The sequence below is a fragment of the Salmo salar genome, chromosome ssa18, assembly GCF_905237065.1.
Source record: "Salmo salar chromosome ssa18, Ssal_v3.1, whole genome shotgun sequence".
NCBI classification, from domain to species: Eukaryota; Metazoa; Chordata; class Actinopteri; order Salmoniformes; family Salmonidae; genus Salmo; species Salmo salar.
In genome coordinates, this window is record NC_059459.1 from 12,052,514 (window position 1) to 12,074,811 (window position 22,298).

General features: G+C 42.2%; 1 protein-coding gene across 1 annotated transcript in view; it reads right to left on the minus strand.

Annotated features, from left to right (window-relative positions):
* Window positions 1-22,298, minus strand: part of eml4 (EMAP like 4) — a 112,818-nt gene that overhangs the window by 63,920 nt on the left and 26,600 nt on the right. The gene's annotated exons all lie outside the window — the stretch shown is intronic.

Consider the following 22,298-nt stretch of genomic DNA (forward strand, 5'->3'; position numbering starts at 1 on the left):
TCAGTAAAGTGGTTAGGGTACGGCAGGGGTCGGCAACAGGCGTCCTGTGGGCAAAAACCGTACCGCCAATTTTTGGGGGCCCCCAAAAGTTTGTTAAATCACCGGGAATTCAGCTAGAAATTTGTTTAATTTAGGAAATCTGTTGCCAATATTCCCCCAAATAAAATAAATTGACATTTGTTCATGTCTCAATGTAATCAAGGTATGAAATGAATATTTGAAAATAATACATTTTTTGGCTTAGTGGTCAATTTGCAGTGTACAAATTATAATTATTTTCCAGCCCCCTGGCCATTCACTCTGAAAAAAATCGGCCCGCGGCTGAATCTAGTTGCCTACCCCAGGGGTAGGGGTGTATGGCTAAAGCAGGTGATAGGAGGAAGGGACCAGTTTCAGCAGTGTGAAAGGTGAGGTAGCCAACTGTGACACTGAAGTTGTCCTCAAAAGATGTAATGAGCTTTAACAGTTGTCAGTACAAATGACATTAGCACAGTGACAGACAAGTAAACTGTTGTGAGATCAAAAGCCAAGAACACAGAGATCTAGGGAGGGGACATTTCATCTCATACCTAAGCACAGTCAAATCAAGTCAGCCTGTGAGGCCCCTCAAACATGTAACACAACTCCCATTATGCTTGGGGAGAGAGATAAGGAGTTGTGATCTAGTTCACAGTCACCCCCCCCCAAAGAAAAATGAAAATATGTGTTCCTGCTCTCTACTGAAAACGCTCGTGCCACACCAGGGGTTAACGGCCATCTGAAGGAAGATGAAACCTAGACGTTACACCCTGTGTAGAGAGGAATTGCAGTGAAGTCACAAAAATAGAGCTGACAGGAAAGAGGAGGGTGGCAGGAAAGCAGACAGGGCCTGACACACACTTAAAACTGAAACACTGCAATCAGAACACTTAGGGTACTCTGCTACTCTCTCGAACAAAACTCTTCACCGTGTCGGAGGCTAAAAGGGAGTTCTGAAACAAGGACGTCTTAAGGGGTGACTGGTGGCGTAAAAACAGCCTCTTCAGTCCTCATAGAGTTAAAGGGAGAGTTGGGGATTTTGGCAATGATGCCTTCGATCTACTTCCCCAGAGTCAGATGAAATCGTGGATTCCATTTTTATGTCTCTGTGTCCAGAATGAAGGAAGTTAGAGGTAGTTTTGCAAGCCAATGCTAACTAGTGTTAGCACAATTAACAGAAGGCTAATGGTGTCTGCTAGGGATCTGGAAAAGTTATAGGAGGAAAGGTCCCATAGCCACAGGGGCATATATATGTTAACTGAGAGGTACTAGTGGCAGATTTTAAATACCTCAAATTCAAATTTGGTTGGGTGAGACTAGCAAAGGCGCTGAAAAACGCTAAACTACACCATCTCTTCCTCTTTAAACCAATTCTTCTAGCGTTCTTGTTATTTGATCTCTCCTGATTCGCCCGCTCTCCTCCTCTTTTCTCTCCTGCTCGCCCTCATCTACGCGTCTTAATCCGCCTAATGGTTTTTTTCGACGGGGCATGTCGGGGCATACGGGAGGAATAAAACACTATCTGCTAATCTTCCTCGGTAACATAGTGTTACTTAAGAGGAAATCACTGCCAGTGCCAGTCTGATGAGTTTACCCAACCTGCGGGCTCTGTTCTGGCTCTCTGTGGCCCCAGGGAGCGGCGCCAGCTTCCCTATCTCCCACACAGGCTGCATTATAAGAGGCCAGAGTGCAGCGCCTTGGTTCAATGAAGTGTCATGGCGCCCTTTCAAGTGACACACTCAAGCGCAGAGGAGGAAGCACCTGGCATGGAGTCACGGCACGGACGTCCATCAACTACCCCGTGGATAAGGTACTGTATACTACCATTTATGTGTGAGAGTGAACCTATTTCTTTTTTGTATTAAAGTCAGCAGCCAGTGTTTACACTTGTGCATGTTTCAGACAGTAATACTACACAGAAAGCAAAGGGGAAATCACATACTAGACAGTGTGAGGGAAAAACAGGGGGAGTGAAGAAAGGCGAGAGAGATGAAGAGACACAGAGAGACAGACAGGTGGCGTCTGAGGCAGATACATGATGGCTCCCTAAGGACGGAATGGGGTCAGAGGTTAGGGTCGCAGGAGGGAAGGATGGAAGGGAGGAAGAGTGGGAGGAGAGGGGAAGGGGAGGAATGTGTGTTGAAAACCACAGAGCAACGTGTTGGACAGAATGAGACACGTTCTTAGGAAGCCCGCCACATGCTAGGAGAAACACATGTCTGTCTGTCTGCCTGTCTTGCAGGATTCCACACGTTGACAGACAGCAAGCCAAGCATTACAGCATTATATAATACACACAGTGTTATACAACCCAACACGATGCAGCATAATATGCTGCAGTATGACACATTAAATGAACGACGCAGCGCAGCAGAGTGACTGCTAACCAGGAACAACAATGGAAGGTAATGTAGGACTAATCAGCATCTTTCCCTCAGGACTCTCAGCCTTGGTTCACCAGTGTGCAGCTCCCTTCAGGCACCAAGCCACTCTCTAAATCTGTGTTAACAGAGTTGACAGAAGGTATATATTGATGTGAGACATTCCAACAGGGTAGAATATGAAACACGCAGTTTGATGAGCTGTGTGCGTAAGGGGTTTGTATCTAATGTCGGGGTTATTCGAGGCTCGGCTATGCTTGATATGTGAAATGTGTGTGTGTGTGTGTGTGTGTGTATGTGTGTGTGTGTAGGAGGTAGACATAGCTGATACTGTTGTGTTATTCTAAGCCCCTGTTCAGTAGTGTTAAGCCCAAACTCCCTGACCCCCTCTGGTACACCAGCAGCGGATGGATGGGGGGGGCTCGCCATGCTATGCCCACCACTCCTGGCCCTTGGCAGCTTCGCCCACATTCCTCACGGCCCTGTTTGCAATTAGACTGGCACTGGACCCTCAGACTGCGGGAGCCATGACGACCTGCCAGCTAACGCAACCACGCACCCATGGTACAACAGAGTAGCTACACCCATGGTACAACAGAGTAGCTACACCCATGGTACAACAGAGTAGCTACACCCATGGTACAACAGAGTAGCTACACCCATGGTACAACAGAGTAGCTACACCCATGGTACAGAAAAACCTACACACTCAACCACCCAGGATACCTAGCTACTTTAAAAGCTACATTGTATACAGAACACCAGCATGTGAAGTTCATAGGAGTATGTCAAATCTGGTGTCAAATGAAAGATAAGAGTCTATATTTTTATATGCATTTTTTAAAAACATTTTCTGTCCTAAATATTAGGAATAAGCAAACAGACAGAAAAGGGGTCTTAGAAAAAGTCTTAAAGGGATTTGAAATATATCAAAAACACAGAATAATGCTGAAGAAAAGACCCCTGACAACTAATATCAACACTTATATTTCGTTTTTTTGAAAGAATTTGCCTTGTGTAAATTTAAGAAACATTACCCTGTGCCTTGAAATTCTGTTACCCAAAACCCTGAAATCATTAACTTCTTTGCTTTATCTTGGCCAGGTCGCAGTTGTAAATGAGAACTTGTTCTCAACTAGCCTACCTGGTTAAGTAAAGGTGAAATAAAAAATAAAATTAAGATATTTTCTCATTTCTCTCCCTCATGAGGGAGGAAAATGAAAGTTCACAGAAGTGACAAGGTAGAACTACCAATTCGTTATTGTAATTTTACTGATATCTATTTGGATTATGAATTATTAATTACTATCATTTACGGTATTGTATTTTTCTTTATTGTACTGTACTCTACTATACTGTGCTGTACTCTACTAAGCTGTACCTTGATGTCCAAACTTGTGAAACATACGTCTAAAATTGGTTCAGATTTGGTCTTTTCCGGACCAACCAAATTTGGTCATTAAGATAACAGCCAGTGTGAAGAATAATACGCAGATATGCAAAAGTGGATATTGCATATTTAGGGTACATGACCACGAAGAGAATGACATTCATATCCATGATAATGCATTTCTGTATAGTACAGATCAGGGACCCATGATGAAATTTCATTACCGCAATTCTGTTAGCAGGTATAAATCAGTGGAGGGGATAACGTCTCATAATATTGGCCAGAACGGAGCAAATGGAATGGCATCAAACACCTGGAAACCATGTGTTTGATACCATTCCACCAATTCCACTCCAGTCATTACCACGAGCCCGTTCCCCCCAATTAAAGTGCCACCAACCTCCTGTGGTGTAAATCCACTTCACTTACTGTAGTTCAATAACCAGTGCTTGACTTGGGCCACTGCTAGTCTGTGAATCTGTGAGTGACAGTAGGCTGTTCGAGATTGCTCAGATTGAAAAAGGTGCATGATGCGCGGTTCCAAATTGTCAAATTAAGGTTTGTAAGGTCATGAAAAGTCATGGAAATTAGTTTAATAATTTTTGTTGATGGAATTCATGAAGGCACACTTTAAAACATCATTAGAAACTTAAAAATCCACATCAACCATCATCGGAATGACACTTCGGTGCATATCTATCTGTGCTGCGTGTGCCGTTGCCCATGGAGAGAGAGCGCAACAATTCCGCAGGTTGCTGATGTATCCCGAGGGGTCCGTGCTGATTGGACGGAGATTGTGACAGCCGGTTAAATGGCGTCCCTTGACAAGCCAAGAACAAGATGTCAGGAGAAGTGCAGTATTATCAGAAGGAGAGGTATACTTGGAATACAGAGGAGGAATGGAGGGGAAAAGAGAGGCAGAGGAGGTCTAAGAGAGAGAGGGAGGAAGAGGTTGAGCTTGAGTCGGTTAAAAATTGTGGGGGAAAATGGAGATGTTTGTTAAAGAAGAATGGTAGAAAGTGTAAGTAGAGTGAGCTGAAGACAGGAGGAGAAATGGAAGTGTATGAGGGTGAAGTATCGGAGGTGGTAGGTGTGGTGAAGGGTCAGGATAAAGGTGAGTCTGTGACAGTAGGAGTGAAGTTTTTTTTAAGTGGACTCTTGCCTTTAGGCTGATCCATTTGTGGTTTCAGGGTAGGTGAAAACAGAGTTGGGTGCTGTGGAATCGGGGAGGGTAACCAGAAGTGTTCTTGTGATAATTGTTTGTGTTTCTGCTGGTCAGAGGGAGAAGGCGCTCCGTGTTAAACGAATGGGGACAAGAGATGTGAATTGTTTTTCTCTCAAGAAAAGGGCCCCATTGAAAGGAGTGGTTACTGGGGTAGCGGTAAATGTAGAAGTTCACCAACTGAAGGGGAGGATTCCTTGTGTTTGTGATGTTTGTCGTTTGCTGCGACGCAGACAGGGTGGCATGAGTGGTGAAACAGAAGTCATTGTCTGTTCTTTTGAGTTTTGATGTTGAGTCTTTGCCCGACAAAGTGATGTTAGAATATATAAATTATCCTGTACAAGCTTTTGTGCCGAATACATTACATTGTTCCAGGTGTCAAGCTTATGGGCATGTGGCAGCAGTGCGTAGGAGTGTAGTTTCTAGGTGTGAGAAGTGTGCAGAAGGGCATGAGACTAGGGTTGCACATTTTGGGGAATTTTCAGAGGTGGAAACTTTCTGTGGAAATGAACGGGAATATGGGAATTAACGGGAACATATGCAAATTAATATTAATACCATTTAAATGTAGATGTTTTTTGCACTGGATATATTTACCATATCATATGGAGACAGGAACAAACCTTTTACCTTATAAGTAGACATAATTGCAAATGATTAAATCTTTTCAATAGAAATAAAAAAAACAATTTAGTTACGAATTGAACTTTAATTAAATGAGTTGACTCTTCACATTGGATGATTTCACTGAACAACAAAAGGTCATATTTATTGACCCCCAATGATCCATCGGATCTCTCAAAAACGTTTTGAACATACATCTGTAAAATGATAGTCTAGAAACGAAAGCTTTGGTTGTCTTCCTCTCAGGCTTCCACATCTTCTCCCTGGACCTCCTCAATGTCCACCTCTTGAACATCAGACACTGAGGCCTCATCTTCACTGTCACTTTCCAATCTTGTTGAGGAAGGCTCGTTGTCAGGCTCAAAAAGCCTCAAATTTGCCCGGATGGCTACCAATTTTTCAACCCTTGTATTGGTCAAAAAACAAGGACCAGTTGTGCTCTGAGGCGGCTGATGTTGGTGGGATTTGGATGATGATGGAAGCAACAGGGGAAAGAGCCTCAGATACACAAAGTCCCTTCAACCAGGTGGCTGATGAGATATCTTGGCACGACTACCATATTGCATCTCCATCCCAAAGCCCTTGCTTGGAAGTGTTCTTTGCCAGACTGCCAAGAACCTTGCCCTCATCCAGACCAAGGTGGCGAGACACAGTAGTGATGACACCATAAGCCTTGTTGATCTCTGCGCCTGACAGGATGTTCTTGCCAGCATACTTACGGTCCAGCATGTACACTGTGCCGTGTATGGGCATCAGGCAGAAGTCTTCACGCTTTTTGAGGTATTTCAGAACTGCAGTTTCCTCTGCTTGGAGCAACAGTGAAGTGGGCAGGGCAGTACAGATTTCTTCTCTTACATCTGCAAGCAGAGTCTAAACATCAGACAGGATGGCATTATCTCCCTCAATCCGTGCAATGGCTACTGCTATAGGTTTCAGGAGTTTCAGGCTGCTTACCACTTTCTCCCAAAATACATCATCCAGGAGGATCCGCTTGATGGGGCTGTCCATATCGGCAGACTGTGATATGGCCATTTCTTGGAGAGACTCCTTCCCCTCCAGGAGACTGTCAAACATGATGACAACACCACCCCAACGGGTATTGCTGGGCAGCTTCAATGTGGTGCGCTTATTCTTCTCACTTTGCTTGGTGAGGTAGATTGCTGCTATAACTTGATGACCCTTCACATACCTAACCATTTCCTTGGCTCTACTGTAGAGTGCATCCATTGTTTTCAGTGACATGATGTCCTTGACGAGCAGATTCAAGGCATAAGCAGCACAGCCATTGGGTGTGATGTGAGGGTAGGACTCCACTTTAGACCAAGCAGCCTTCATGTTCGCAGCATTGTCTGTCACCAGTGCAATTACCTTCTGTGGTCCAAGGTCATTGATGACTACCTTCAGCTCATCTGCAATGTAGAGACCGGTGTGTCTGTTGTCCCGTGTATGTGTGCTATTGTAGAAAGAATACTGGATGAGGGGTGGAGATGATGTAGTTAATTATACCTTGCCCACAAACGTTCAACCACCCATCAGAGATGATTGCAATACAGTCTGCTTTCTCTATGATTTGCTTGACCTTCACATGAACTCTGTTGAACTCTGCATCCAGCAAATGAGTAGATAAAGCATGTCTGGTTGGAGGGGTATATGCTGGGCGAAGAACATTCAGAAATCTCTTCCAATACACATTACCTGTGAGCATCAGAGGTGAACCAGTTGCATACACAGCTCGAGCAAGACATTCATCAGCATTTCTCAGACTATGTTCCTCCATCGAGTCAAAAAAACTTCTGATTCCAAGAGGACCATGAGCTGTTGCTATCGATAAGGTGTCTGAGTCATAATTTTCACCTCGAATAGAAGTAGAGGCACTTTTGTCAGAGGTTGCTTGTTGTGAGCGCTGACGGACATTTACGCACTTGGCCAGATGATTCTGCATCTTTGTTGCATTCTTCACATATGATTTGGCACAGTATTTGCAAATGTACACAGGTTCTCCTTCTACATTAGCTTCTGTGAAACATCTCCACACATCAGATAGTGCCCGTGGCATTTTCCTGTAAAGATTAGAATAAAAAAACAAAAAAAACAATACAATTCCATGTACAGATAAATAGTTCACCTTATGTTGTCTTAACTTGTTGGGGCTAGGGGGCAGTATTTGCACGGCCGGATAAAAAAAACGTACCCGATTTAATCTGGTTACTACTCCTGCCCAGAAACTAGAATATGCATATAATTAGTAGATTTGGATAGAAAACACTCCAAAGTTTCTAAAACTGTTTGAATGGTGTCTGTGAGTATAACAGAACTCATATGGCAGGCCAAAACCTGAGAAGATTCCATACAGGAAGTGCCCTGTCTGACAATTTGTTGTCCTTCTGTTGCATCTCTATCAAAAATACAGCATCTGTGCTGTAACGTGACACTTTCTAAGGCTCCCATTGGCTCTCTAAAGCCGCCAGATAGTGGAATGGGGTGTCTGCTGTCTCTGGGCGAAGAACAGCAGGAGAATTTGTGAGTGGTCAGCCTGGGGACAGTGACACTGGAGATGCGCGTTCATGAGAATTCTCAATTTTTTTCTTTCAGCCTTTCAATGAATACAACGTTGCCCGGTTGGAATATTATCGCTATTTTACGAGAAAAATAGCATAAAAATTGATTTTAAACAGCGTTTGACATGCTTCTAAGTACGGTAGTGACCTGAATGCACGAACAAAACGGAGCTATTTGAATATAACTATGGATTGATTATTTGGAACCAAAACAGCATTTGTTGTTGAAGTAGAAGTCCTGGGAGTGCATTCTGACGAAGAACAGCAAAGGTAATCCAATTTTTCTAATAGTAATTCTGAGTTTAGGTTGTCCCAAACTTGGTGGCCGGGCTATCTACTCAGAATATTGCAAAATGTGCTTTCGCCAAAAAGCTATTTTAAAATCTGACACCGCGATTGCATAAAGGAGTTCTGTATCTATAATTCTTTAAATAATTGTTATGTATTTTGTGAACATTTATCATGAGTAATTTAGTAAATTCACCGGAAGTTTGCGGTGGGTAAGATAGTTCTGAACATCACATGCTAATGTAAAAAGCTGGTTTTTGATATAAATATGAACTTGATTGAACAAAACATGCATGTATTGTATAACATAATGTCCTAGGAGTGTCATCTGATGAAGATCATCAAAGGTTAGTGCTGCATTTAGCTGTGGTTTTGGTTTTTGTGACATATATGCTTGCTTTGAAAATGGCTGTGTGATTATTTTTGTCAGGGTACTCTCCTGACATAATCTAATGTTTTGCTTTCGCTGTAAAGCCTTTTTGAAATTGGACAATGTGGTTAGATTAACAAGAGTCTTGTCTTTAAAATGGTGTAAAATAGTCATATGTTTGAGAAATTGAAGCTATAGCATTTTTTAGGTATTTGTACTTCGCGCCACGCAATTCCACTGGCTGTTGACTAGGGTGGGACGCTTGAGTTAAGGGTAAAAAATGACCCACCACTATGTTAAACAGCAGAGAAACCCCCCTAAATGATGTTTTTTAAACTAGAAATTTGATGACTTTTTCTAGATTGAGCCCAACATTAGAAAAAGTGAATCATCGCCTTTGTTCATATTTCCATGAAAGCTGTACACGACAAGGGTACAAAGATTGTCTTAGGGTCATTTTTGACTCGGCAGTTATAAAATTAAAATCACACACACACACACACACACACACACACACACACACACACACACACACACACACACACACACACACACACACACACACACACACACACACACACACACACACACACACACACACACACACCTACTGATTGAACTCTAAACTAAAACGTTCTTGGCATGTGCAGCATCTCCCCTCCACGACCCCACACGACTCAAGTTCACAGACAAAATAAACACAATTTCTGACAAAATAAACATTTCTTGAAAGCACTGTTTACTAATGGGGAATGCAGTCAGACGCTATAAAGGTGCTGCAGATGACAGTCCCCCAAGTTCTCTCTTTGCTGAAGCCATGAGTGCACGTTTCAGTGCCCAACAGGTTGTAGATCAGATTTTTTCAGATGTCCAGGAGGAACAAGAGAACAATGATTTAGAATAAGAGGAGGTATCTGAAGAAGAAGATGGGGAAGAATACAACCCAGAGCACGATGCATCATCTTCAGATGAAGCCCGGAGAAGAACCAGGGGATGCGGGTTGTGCTTGATGTGACAGATGGACTGAGGGGGCACAATGTCACGTGTGACTATTTCATCACCTCTTATGAACTCAGCCAGCAGCTCCTGAAGAGGAAAATCACCATGGTTGGCACAGTTACAAAGAACAAGCCTGAGCTCCCCCCTGCACTCCTCGCAACAAGGGGGAGAGAGGCGTTCTCATCAAAGTTTGCCTTCACCCCCACCACCACTCTAGTTTCTTACCTCCCAAAGAGGAACAAGAATGTGTTCCTCCTGAGCACACTACACACTACACACACGGCTGAGATCAGTGATCGTGAGGACAGGAAGCCAGCCATCATCCTGGAATACAACCACAAAAAAAAGGAGGCGTAGACAACCTGGACAAGGTGATTGGAAATTACAGCTGTAGGAGGATGACTGCCTGCTGGCCCCTGGTCATCTTCCATAACATCATTGACGTGTCCTCATAGAATGCCTTTGTGAAATGGAACAAGATCAACCCTACCTGGATGCCTGATAAGCGGAACAAGAGGAGGGTGTTCCTGGAGCAGCTGGGAAAGGCACTTGTAACCCCACACAATCAAAGAAGGGAGCACCTCCCCCGCACAGCAGCCTCTGCAGCGCTTGTGAAAGCTGTTCAAGAGGCTGAATCTTGTCCTGATCCACCTGAGGCTGCAGCTGGGGCAGGCAAGAGGAGGAGATTAGAGGTCGACCGATTAATCGACATGGCCGATTAATTAGTGCCGATTTCAAGTTTTCATAACAATCGGTAATCGGCATTTTTGGGCGCCGATTAATAGTCAAAGGTAAATTAAATACAAATGGTATAGAGAGAAATAGTCCTATAATTTCTATAATAACTATAACCTAAAACTTCTTAACTGGGAATATTAAGACTCATGTTAAAAGGAACCACCAGCTTTCATATGTTCTCATGTTCTGAGCAAGGAACTTAAACGTTAGCTTTTTTACATGGCACATATTGCACTTTTACTTTCTTGCTCAGAACACGAGAACTTTTTATACTTTCTATTTTAGCAATATTTAAACCAAATTGAACATGTTTCATTATTTATTTGAGACTAAATTGATTTTATTTCTGTATTATATTAAGTTAAAATAAAAGTGTTCATTCAGTATTGTTGTAATTGTCATTATCACAAATATACATATAAAAATCGGCCGATTAATCGGTATCTGTTTTTTTTTTGGGTCCTCCAATAATCGTTGTCGGCGTTGAAAAATCATAATCGATCGACCTCCAGAGGAGATGCCAATTCTGCCCCCAAAAGAAGGAGAGTAAAACAAATACTACTTGCTGCACATGTGAGAAATACATCTGCAGGGCCTCCCGGGTGGAGCAGTGGTCTAAGGCACTGCATCGCAGTGCTAGCTGTGCCACCCAGAATCTCTGGTGGCCACCCGGGAGGCCCTGCAGATGTATTTCTCACATGTGCCTTAGACCACTGCGCCACCAGAGATTCTGGGTTCGAGACCAGGCTCTGTCACAGCCGGCCGCGACCGAGAGGCACATGGGCCGGCGCACAATTGGCCCAGCGTCTTCCGGGTTAGGGAGGGTTTGGCCGGCAGGGATATCCTTGTCTCATCGCGCACTAGCGACTCCTGTGGTGGGCCGGGCGCAGTGCACGCTGACCAGGTTGCCAGGTGTACGGTGTTTCCTCCGACACTTTAGTGCGGCTGGCTTCCAAGTTGGATTGCATTGTGTCAAGAAGCAGTGCGGCTTGGTTGGGTTGTGTTTCGAAGGATGCATGGCTCTCGACCTTCGCCTCTCCCGAGTCTGTATGGGAGTTGCAGCGATGAGACAAAACTGTAACTGCTACCAATTGGATACAACGAAATTGGGTAAAAAAAAATTACAAATTTGAAACACATCTGCAAAATCCATGCACACACACTTGCATACTGTCCTGCATGTGCTAATTAGAGTTGATTGATTTATGTTCTTCACATTTTTGTTTGTATCTATTATCTTACTTATTGTTGTTGTTAATACACCTTGTGGGTGGGGGCAATGGTTAAAAAAATGTGAGAAGACTAGTATTTTATAGTTGAATTCCTCACTGTACAGTATATAAGAATATATCACTATGTTGCCAAAAAGTTAGATTTATTGTTTCCCTTCAATAAAATATATTCAAAACTACTTTCTGCACATTTCTGCTACTTTCTTAGGCTATACAAGTGCTATCTCTTGCTAAAAAAAAACATGTTTACACCTATGCAGTACCTTTAGCAATAATAATAATAATTCTCTACTTTAGTAAAGAAAACAATTATGACAGCTGTGTTGTAATAAAAATGAGTGGTGTCCACAGATTAAATGCAGTCTTTCTGCATTGTGAAGAGGGAAAACCCAGATATTCACAAAGTTTGTGATGAATGACAGGTTGTTTCTTCATGCAAAATAGATTGGGTTTAAAATTCAATTAAGCTGCTTTATTTTAGGGGTTTAGTGAAGGTGGGTCATTTTTGACCCTTGGGACAAGGGGCGTATACAGAATTTTAGGACTACACAAGGGTTAAGCATAAGATTAAACAACTCCTTTGTCAGATACATGTTTTAAAATGAAACATGTATGGAAACAGGTGAATTAACACTCCTCAGTTAGCAGGCTCAAGCAAGCTAAAACCCACATGGTAGCAAAAACTAACTAGCAGAAATTGTTAACAAGTTTAAACACACTTCACTGTAGGCTATTATTTACTAGTTTACTAGTTAACAAAAAATAATGTATGTCATATAAAATATATTCACCTCACCCAGTATTGTAATCAAAACTAAACCAGAAAGCATGTAGTCCTTGGCTCAGACAGTGTAGTAGTGTGGTATCTCATTAGTGTGCAAGATCTTGAGAATCAGCTGTATATGTGTTGGAAGAGTGCACTGCACATGTGATGGAAGAATGCACTGTGCATGCAGAGGGTTGCAATTCCATTGAATTGGGGATAGTTTAACCAAAATATGCCATATGACCTATAATTGCCTTATGTGTATACCACCAAAAAAAAGTTCCCTGTTATTAGCTAACTTTTTTGATGAATTTAAGCAAAATTCCTGGGTTTAACTTCCCATGGAAAATTTCCGGAAACTTCCGGAAATTTACCGAAAAGTTTCCGACCCTTTGCAATCCTACATGAGACAAAAGGAATGTGTAGCATGTGTTAACTGTAGGGGTGCCCATGGGACTGGGGATCAGAAATGTCCCGTGCGAGAGACGCAGGATGTGGTTTCCAGTGTTAGAATAGTGAACAAAGTAGATGAAGATGGGTCTTGGGGGAGGGATCCTGAGAGGAGTGGTGTGAGTAGTAGATCTGTACCAGTACAGAGGGATAAACCAACAAAGTGATAGATGTTTCAATAAGATTAGATTTTTCGGCATTTATAGCAATGGTTATCAACTGTACTGCAGGGATGGAATGTAAGTCGCAGAAAATTGAGGTTGTGGTGGCAGCTGCAGAGAGATATTTGGGTGTGCGAGATTTGACGTCAGAAGAGTTACAGGGTGTGTTGAGTGGTGGTGGTGATGTCTAGGTTGATAGGCTACTTCAAAGCAAGGTATCTCATCTTTTTGATCCCAAATTCATTGAATGAGGGAATAATTGTATTAAGACAAAAGTACTTGGTTGTAATGTTGTAATATTTTATATCAAGCGTCGCGGGCAACCATTCTCCAGGTTAGCTAGCTACTGGGTGTGCAGGCTTTTGTTCAAGCCCTGGTCTAACCACATTGTAGCCTAAACATCAGCTGCTCAATAGGACCTTGATAAGCAGACTTGGGTGTGCAGGCTTGGCTTTTGATCCAGCCCTGAAACACCCAGGAGCTTTCCAGACTGAGTGTTGAACACATGTTGACAACATGTGACTAACAGTGCAGTTCTACTCTGTGGGGGGTTAAGTGCCTTGATCAAGGGCACAATAGCAGGAGATGGTACTGTAGGCCTACATGGGATCAAACACAGCGGCCTTCCAGTGTCAATAATGGTTACTTTTTCATGTCGGCTATAATAATAGTCATGGAGAAGTAATAGAAAATGTGGATAAACACTTAACAGTGAATAATCAGAGGTCTATAGCATAATGTAATTCGTGAAGTTTGGTGAACATATGTGGCTCAGTTGGTAGAGCATGGCGTTTGCAACACCACGGTTGTGGGTTTGATTCCCACGGGGGACCAGTATGGGGGATTTTTTTTTTTTTAAGTATGAAATGTATGCATTCACTACTGTAAGTTGCGTCTGCTAAATGACTAAAATGTAAAAAATGTAATTGACTGACTTGGAAAAAGACAGCTCCTGCACTTCTTTCCCAAGTCAATAACAAAATAGATTTTTTTTCAAAGTCAAGGTGTCATAGCATAGCTGACACCCCATTGTTTCTGCAGACATCTTTGACTCTTAATATTTAACAGAGTTTTTGGAAAATGTGGTCACATAGAAAACTCAAGGAGATTTTACAAAACTTTGCATCTGCACAGTTCTTCCAGTAAATGTGTTTTCGTAAAATTTTCTGTGGAAACTGTTAAAAGTACTTATTGTGCAATGAGTTGTATGGTTTATTAAACTTAGAAATCAAATGGTTTTTATAGTGAAATCTGTGTCTCAGCGCAATTCTGTTACTGTGAAATTGCCCCCAAAAAACGTGGGATGCATGCCAGCAAAGCCACTACACAACACTAAACAATACATGAATTGCACTATACCACTGCTACACCTGGCCATCAGCAGAGCCTTGTCTGGCAGCGAAACTGTTCATTCAGCCTCATTTACTGCCTTTTAAAAAAACATAGCTTATATGGCTGACTTGCTTAAACAAATGTGGTTTCTACTGACAATTGAGATATACAAACTATGGCATAAGGGGACGACAAGCGGATCAAAGGCAATCTGTAATTTCGATTAACTTCTCTAGGGTAGGGTGCAGTATTTTGATGTCCGGATGAAAGGCGTGCCCAAATTAAACTGCCTGCTGCTCAGACTCAGAAGGTAGGATATGCATATTATTAGTGGATTTGGATAGAAAACACTCTGAAGTTTCTAAAACTGTTTGAATGATGTCTGTGAGTATAACAGAACTCATATGGCTGGCAAAACCCTGAGAAAAATCCAACCAGGAAGTGGGAAATCTGAGGCTTGTAGTTTTTTCAAGTGATTGCCTATCTAACACACAGTGACTTAGGGTTCATTTTGCACTTCCTAAGGCTTCCACTAGATGTTAGCAGTCTTTAGAAAGTTGTTTGAGGCGTCTATGGTGAACAGAGAGTGAACAAAGGAAGTTGGAAGTTGTTGACTCAGGAAAGGACATGAGTTCATTGGCGCGGGTTCACGTGATGATGTAGCTGTGTTCCATTACATTTTTCAAGATATTGGAATCGTCCGGTTGGAATATTATTGAAGTTTTATGTTAAAAAGGCCCTAAAGATTGATGCTATACATCGTTTCATATGTTTTTACGAACGTAAATAGAACTTTATTTGACTTTTCGTCGTAAAATTTTCGGCGCGCTTCCTACATTTGGAGTAGCTTAAAACCTCTTACATCTAGACGTTCCGCTAGCGGAACACCTGCTCCAAAATCCAATGATGGGCGTGGCGCGAAATACAAACTCCTCGAAAATCCGAAAACTTCAATTTTTCAAACATATGACTATTTTACACCATTTTAAAGACAAGACTCTCCTTTCTCTAACCACACTGTCCGATTTCAAAAAGGCTTTACAACAAAAGCAAAACATTAGATTATGTCAGGAGAGTACCCAGCCAGAAATAATCACACATCCATTTTTCAAGCTAGCATATAATGTCACAAAAAACAAAACCACAGCTAAATGCAGCACTAACCTTTGATGATCTTCATCAGATGACACTCCTAGGACATTATGTTATACAATACATGCATGTTTTGTTCAATCAAGTTCATATTTATATCAAAAAACCAGCTTTTTACATTAGTATGTGACGTTCAGAACTAGCATTCCCACCGAACACTTCCGGTGAATTTACTAAATTACTCACGATAAACGTTCACAAAAAGCATAACAATTATTTTAAGAATTATAGATACCGAACTCCTTTATGCAATCGCGGTGTCCGATTTTAAAATAGCTTTTCGGTGAAAGCACATTTTGCAATATTCTGAGTAGATAGCCCGGCCATCATGGCTAGCTATTTTGACACCCACCAAGTTTGGCACTCACCAAACTCAGATTTACTATAAGAAAAATGTGATTACCTTTGCTGTTCTTCGTCAGAATGCACTCCCAGGACTTCTACTTCATCACCCAATGTTGTTTTGGTTCCAAATAATCCATAGTTATATCCAAATAGCGGCGTTTTGATCGTGCGTTCAAGACACTATCCGAAGGGTAACGAAGGGTGACGCGCCCGGCGCGTATCGTGACAAAAAGAAATCTCCATTACCGTACTTCGAAGCATGTCAAACGCTGTTTAAAAACAATTTTTATGCGATTTTTCTTGTAAAATAGCGATAATATTCCGACCGGGAGTCGTTGTTTTCGTTCAAAGACTGAAAATGTAAACATGGAGTCGTCTCGTGCATGCGCGCCCCCGTCTCATTGTTCTCAGATCGACCACTTACCAAATGCGCTACTGTTTTTCAGCCAGAGACAGCAGAGTCATCATTCAACGTTCTGGCGTCTTCTGAGAGCCTATGGGAGCATTAGAAAGTGTCACGTTACAGCAGAGATCCTTTGTTTTGGATAGAGATGGCAAAGAAGGCCAAGAAATGGTCAGACAGGGTACTTCCTGTACAGAATCTTCTCAGGTTTTGGCCTGCCATTTGAGTTCTGTTATACTCACAGACACCATTCAAACAGTTTTAGAAACTTTGGAGTGTTTTCTATCCAAAGCTAATAATTATATGCATATTCTAGTTTCTGGGCAGGAGTAATAACCAGATTAAATCGGGTACGTTTTTTATCCGGCTGTGAAAATACTGCCCCCTATCCATAACAAGTTAATGAACGCGCAAACAAGGAGGTATTTGGAAATAAATTATGGACTTTATCGAACAAAACAACATTTATTGTGGACCAAGGATTCCTGGGAGGGAATTCTGATGAAGATCATCAAAGGTAAGTGAATATTTATAATGCTATTTATGATTTTCGATGACTCCAAAATGGCGGGTATTGCCTGATGTTGTTTTCTGAGTGCCGTACTCATATTATTGCAAAGTGTGCTTTCCCCGTGAAGCTTTTTTGAAATCTGTCACAGCGGTTGCATTAAGGAGATGTTTATCTATAATTCTTTGAATAACAGTTTAATATTTTATCAACGTTTATGATGAGTATTTCTATAAATTGATGTGGTCATTCACCAGAAGTTTTTGAAGGAAAAACATTTCTGAACATTACGGGCCAACGTAAAATGGGGGTTTTGGATATAAATATGAACTTTATCGAGCAAAACATCCATGATTTGTGTAACATGAAGTCCTATGAGTGCTATCTGATATAGATCATCAAAGGTTAGTGCTTAATTTTAGCTGTATTTCTGGTTTTTGTGACGCCTCTTCTTGCTTGGAAAATGGCTGTGTGGCTTTTCTTGTTTAGGTGGTGTCCGAACATAATCTAATGTTTTGCTTTCGCCGTAAAGCCTTTTTGAAATCGGACAATGTGGTTGGATTAACGAGAGTTATCTATAAAATGGTCTATAATACTTGTATGTGTGAGAAATTTGAATTATGAGATTTTGGTTGTTTTGAATTTGCCGCCCTGCTATTTCACTGGCTGTTGAATAGTGTGTCCTGCAGGTGGGAAGGTCACGTCCCACATACCCAAGAGAGGTTAAGACATTAATGAGCAAGCTAGGACGGACGTAGTCAATACAACTATTTGTTCAGCACTTTTGAAATGTACAGCGACCTAATTCAGAACATGGGCCGTTCTTACAGTATTCTCCCTGTACACCAAGTCAGAACCGTAGGATAATTAAAGGGGGCATATAAGCAGACAATGAAAGCTCTTACAATATTCAATGTTTACATAACTAAATAAACAGGTTACAGGCTACATGTGCACCACCAAGTCAGAACAGTAGTGAAAAATACCAAATTATTAGGGTGAGGCACATGGGCTACTAACACAACATACACTTAATATTACCTTTTTAGCTACAGTATACATATCTCCCTGGCATTTTTCATAATTTATGCAACAGCATACAAGACATTTTTGGACTCACCTTCTGCTGTGCTCACTTGAACAGGAATGTGGTGCGGCGGTCCTTTGTGGGCAAATTTTGTCAAAGTCTGGCATTCTCTGGATTTATGGTGTGTTCAAGACAGCTGGGAACTGGGATCATGATGACGTCAGTGATCTTCAGGTCATAGCTCTAGAAAGAGGCCTGAGTTCCCGATTTACAATTCCGAGATGAATGAAAGTTCAAAACGCATTTTCCCAGGCGTAGTTCATTTTTCCCCGAGTTCCCAGTTGTTTTGTACTCACTGAAGTCAGATTTTGCAGTTCCAAGTTAACAGTTGTTTTGAGCATGGCACAAATCATGCTTCATTGACAGTGTGGCAAATGTTGAATGTTTTTCATTTTAAACTAGGAAGAGAGAACCTTAATCTTAGACTTGGGACCACACAGCCACAGCGACTCCACTGAATAGAAGGCTAATGATTGCTTTGCAATGCTTGCAGTTAGCCACTGATTCCTTCCAAACCACTCTTTGTTGAATTTGCGAATTCCAACTTGTGTAATCTTTATGTCCAATGGCCGATGAGCACAGATATGTTTTATCTATAATTTATCTTCATATAACAGGGCTCCCGAGTGGTGCAGCAGTCTAAGGCACTGCATCTCAGCGCTAGAGGTGTCACTACCGACACCTTGGTTCGAATCCAGGCTGTATCACAACCGGCAGTGATTGGATGTCCCATAGGGCGGAGCACAATTGGCCCAGTGTTGTCCGGCTTTGGCCGGCGTAGGCCAGATTTTCGAGGTCTACCCTTAGACTTGGCAGTGATGTAGTGTCCCCATGAGTGACAGAACACTCAGCTAATCACGGAACAAGCTCCGTATTTTCTGCTGGCTTGCCCCACCACCACAGAAAGCACTGAGCTAGGCTGAAACACCTGCATTTTGGAGCTGATTTACTCAAGAAAACAACAAAAAGAGACCATGTTTGTTTGCGGCTTTATTAACTCAATTATATATTTTTTTAAATGACATTGTTTGCAAACTGATATGTGACACGTATTAATGCCAAAATTACATGCAAAACAGGCAAGCCCCCCCTCCCCCCCAAAAAACAGCCTCTGCCCCACCTGCCCTGAATGACAGGTCAGCACTTGCCCGTACCATACTTTAGCACCTCATGCTATCTATTGTTATCTTGAACTCACAGGTGCATTGCAACAGTTTTATTTGCAGTTTTACTTTACAGCTATATCCTGCTTTGACATTCCCCCCCACGCACACAAAGAGGTAGACTCACCATAGCTCTATGCCTAAAGTAACAGGCCCCATCCCTGCCCGTGCCCCCTGGCCCTGCCTGAGCCAAATCACAGGTGTAGAACCATTTTGTGTCTGAGTCAGGGGGAAACCGATTGAATGAGCCCGCTGAACGCAAATCTGAGCAAACAAATGAAATACTGCGGAAATGAAACTGGAAACATGCCAATGTTGGCAGACTCATAAAACAGCCATGGAGTATATTGCTCTGTGGAATCGCTCCATGGATTATTATACAGTGCTGTGTAATAGTTGATTTTGACCTCCTGATCCTAGCCCGGGTGTCTGGGTCTCAACCCTTATAATCAAATGTGCAGAGGGCATTGAGTCTCTATCACAACGGCAAACTACAAAGTCCCATAGCCTGTTAACAAAACATATGGTAGATGTGATTTCATGTCCTTGTGAATATGTCTGGTCTTTGAGTAGTGCGGGTGCTTACAATACACAATGAAGTTAATCATTAACTTTGAATAAGGCCCATAAAATCCCTCCTTTTGTAAAACTATCACAAGCAGCTGAAAATGGGTTTTACTATCCCTCACTAGGATAACGCAGTTTCACTACACACACGCACACAGTCCAGTGCTCACATATCCTGTCATGGAACAATTCACACACACACACACACACACACACACACACACACACACACACACACACACACACACACACACACACACAGGGTCCACCAAGAAATCAAAGCCGCCACAATGTAATTGTAGTAGTAGAAATTCATGTTTAAATGTAAAAACTGTGTGTAAGACAGTGAGGGAGATCTTGATCAAATCCAGTGATTCCTCACAAAACCCAGACAAAAGAAGACCATGATTTGGGGGATTTTCATGAAATGTAATCCATTATTAATAAAACATGGAAAATACTGTATATGGACTATTCTATGGATTACATTTTGTGAAAATCCCCCAAATCATGGTATTTTTGTTGTTGTTGTCTGGGTTTGGTGAGTAAACACTCTTCTATAACGAGGTTGTTCTGAATCTGAGCCTTATTTTCGGTTTTAGACCACCCTGCAATTGGCTGAAACACACATACACACATGCTGGGTCTGTTTATCAGTATGCATGAACATATGCATGTACGTACATAAGCAGGTGTGTGTGTGTGTGTGTGTGTGTGTGTGTGTGTGTGTGTGTGTGTGTGTGTGTGTGCTTGCAGGAGTTTGTGTGTCTGTGTCTTCAGAGGGCCCTATATTACAGCCTTTTAAAAGCAGCAGGAGCCTGGATTCAGGCCTGCAGTACAACTGAAACATCACTAACTGACACTTACTGACAAGCCAACACTCATCTGTCTCTGACTTACTGCAGTACGCAGACACCAGCTTTTTCACCTAGTTTAACTGCTGGAATCTTGGGCCTTTGTGCCTTTCCAACCCCAGTAATAAAATAAAAAAACAAGGGGAAAAACAACAATTACGCTAAAAACCTGGGCAGGGAACGGAAGAGAGAAGCAGGGATCTGGAAGCTGTGTGTTCCTGCTTGCCTCCCATTCCCGGAAAAGCAGCATCTGGACCTAGGGAGCTTGGAGAGGGAGGGAAGGAGAGGGGTGGTTGAGGTCGCATGGACGACCGAACATCAGAAAAACAGCCAAAGTAAGACAAGGGCTCCACAGAGAGAAAGAGCTCTCTTCTCCTAGCCTGAAGAGTTGTTTGTGAGTGCTGTGACAACCTCCATAACTCTACCAAAAACAGCTGAATATCTGCAATAAGCCCATTAAAACACGAAAGTGTGTAAACATTATTTAAACATGATGTAAAGAAGCAATTCCCCCTTGCCTATGGCCACAACACCAATGTGCCACAGTATTTCTGGGTTAAACAGAGGCACAGGCATGGTCTTTTTTCCAAGATCCAAGCTGTAGTATGTGTTTTAAATGTTAAAGCCAACTGACTGTTGCAAGTAATGGATATAATACCAGACTGATTTTCAAAGTACTCTCAAATCAATTTGTTCACTTTAAAATGCATAGCATGGGTTTTATCCGTCCAAGGTCAGTTCATGGGGCAAATAGAGATCTAAATGCTAAGTGTTAGGTAGTTTGAACCCCTAAGGCCTCCAAAACCAGCTCTGTATCCTTAACCATAGAACTTTAGCACCTATTTCAACCTCTCCACAATATGTTGAGACACTCCACAGGCCCCAAGCTATCAGTCAGTGAGACAGCACCACCTATCTGCCAACCAATGACACTCCACCATCTGCACTCCTCAGGACTACGGCGAAAACCTCCACTGTGGTTGGGTGGGTGACAAGAAGACACACCCTTCCCCCACACTGCTCACCTGGTCATAATGTAAATACCTCTCTCGTTCTCTTGTCTGTCTGCCCAGTTGCCATGGAAAAGTACCATAGGAAAGTTGGTCTTACTGCAGCAGAGGTCTCCCCCTCCTCTCTCGGTCTGTCTCTGAAATATTCCCCATTCTGACTTAGCATTACTGCACTGAGCAGGAAGACAGAACCGGTTAAATCACTGTGGGGCAGAATAAGGTCATCACCCTGCACCACTCTACCGCAGGGCACCGCCGCATTGGGTTCTAACACAGCAGAATCAGTTGCTCTAGTGGTGTACCGTGGTCCTGTATCTAGTGTTAATAGACTGAAACTGTATATTCATGTATAGTCTATTCAAATGTTGAGCGAGTGCTAGGCAGTGTTGAGGTAAATGCACTACGCAGTACATTCATCATTTATTGGTGATAAAAGCAAAAAAAAATAAGCATCTGCAGCACAAAGTAGTCATAGAGAGGGACAGAACAGGGGAAATTCCACAGAACGAAATGACGCTAACTCCAATTTTTCACATTAAAATATCCCTCTGTTTTTTTTATGAGACCATGTTTTCTAAAAACTCTTAAATATCTTCTTCTGAATTAAGATTCAAAGATGTCTGCAGAAAGAATGGCGTGTGAGCTATGACATGACACCTTGAGTTTGAAAACATCTCTTT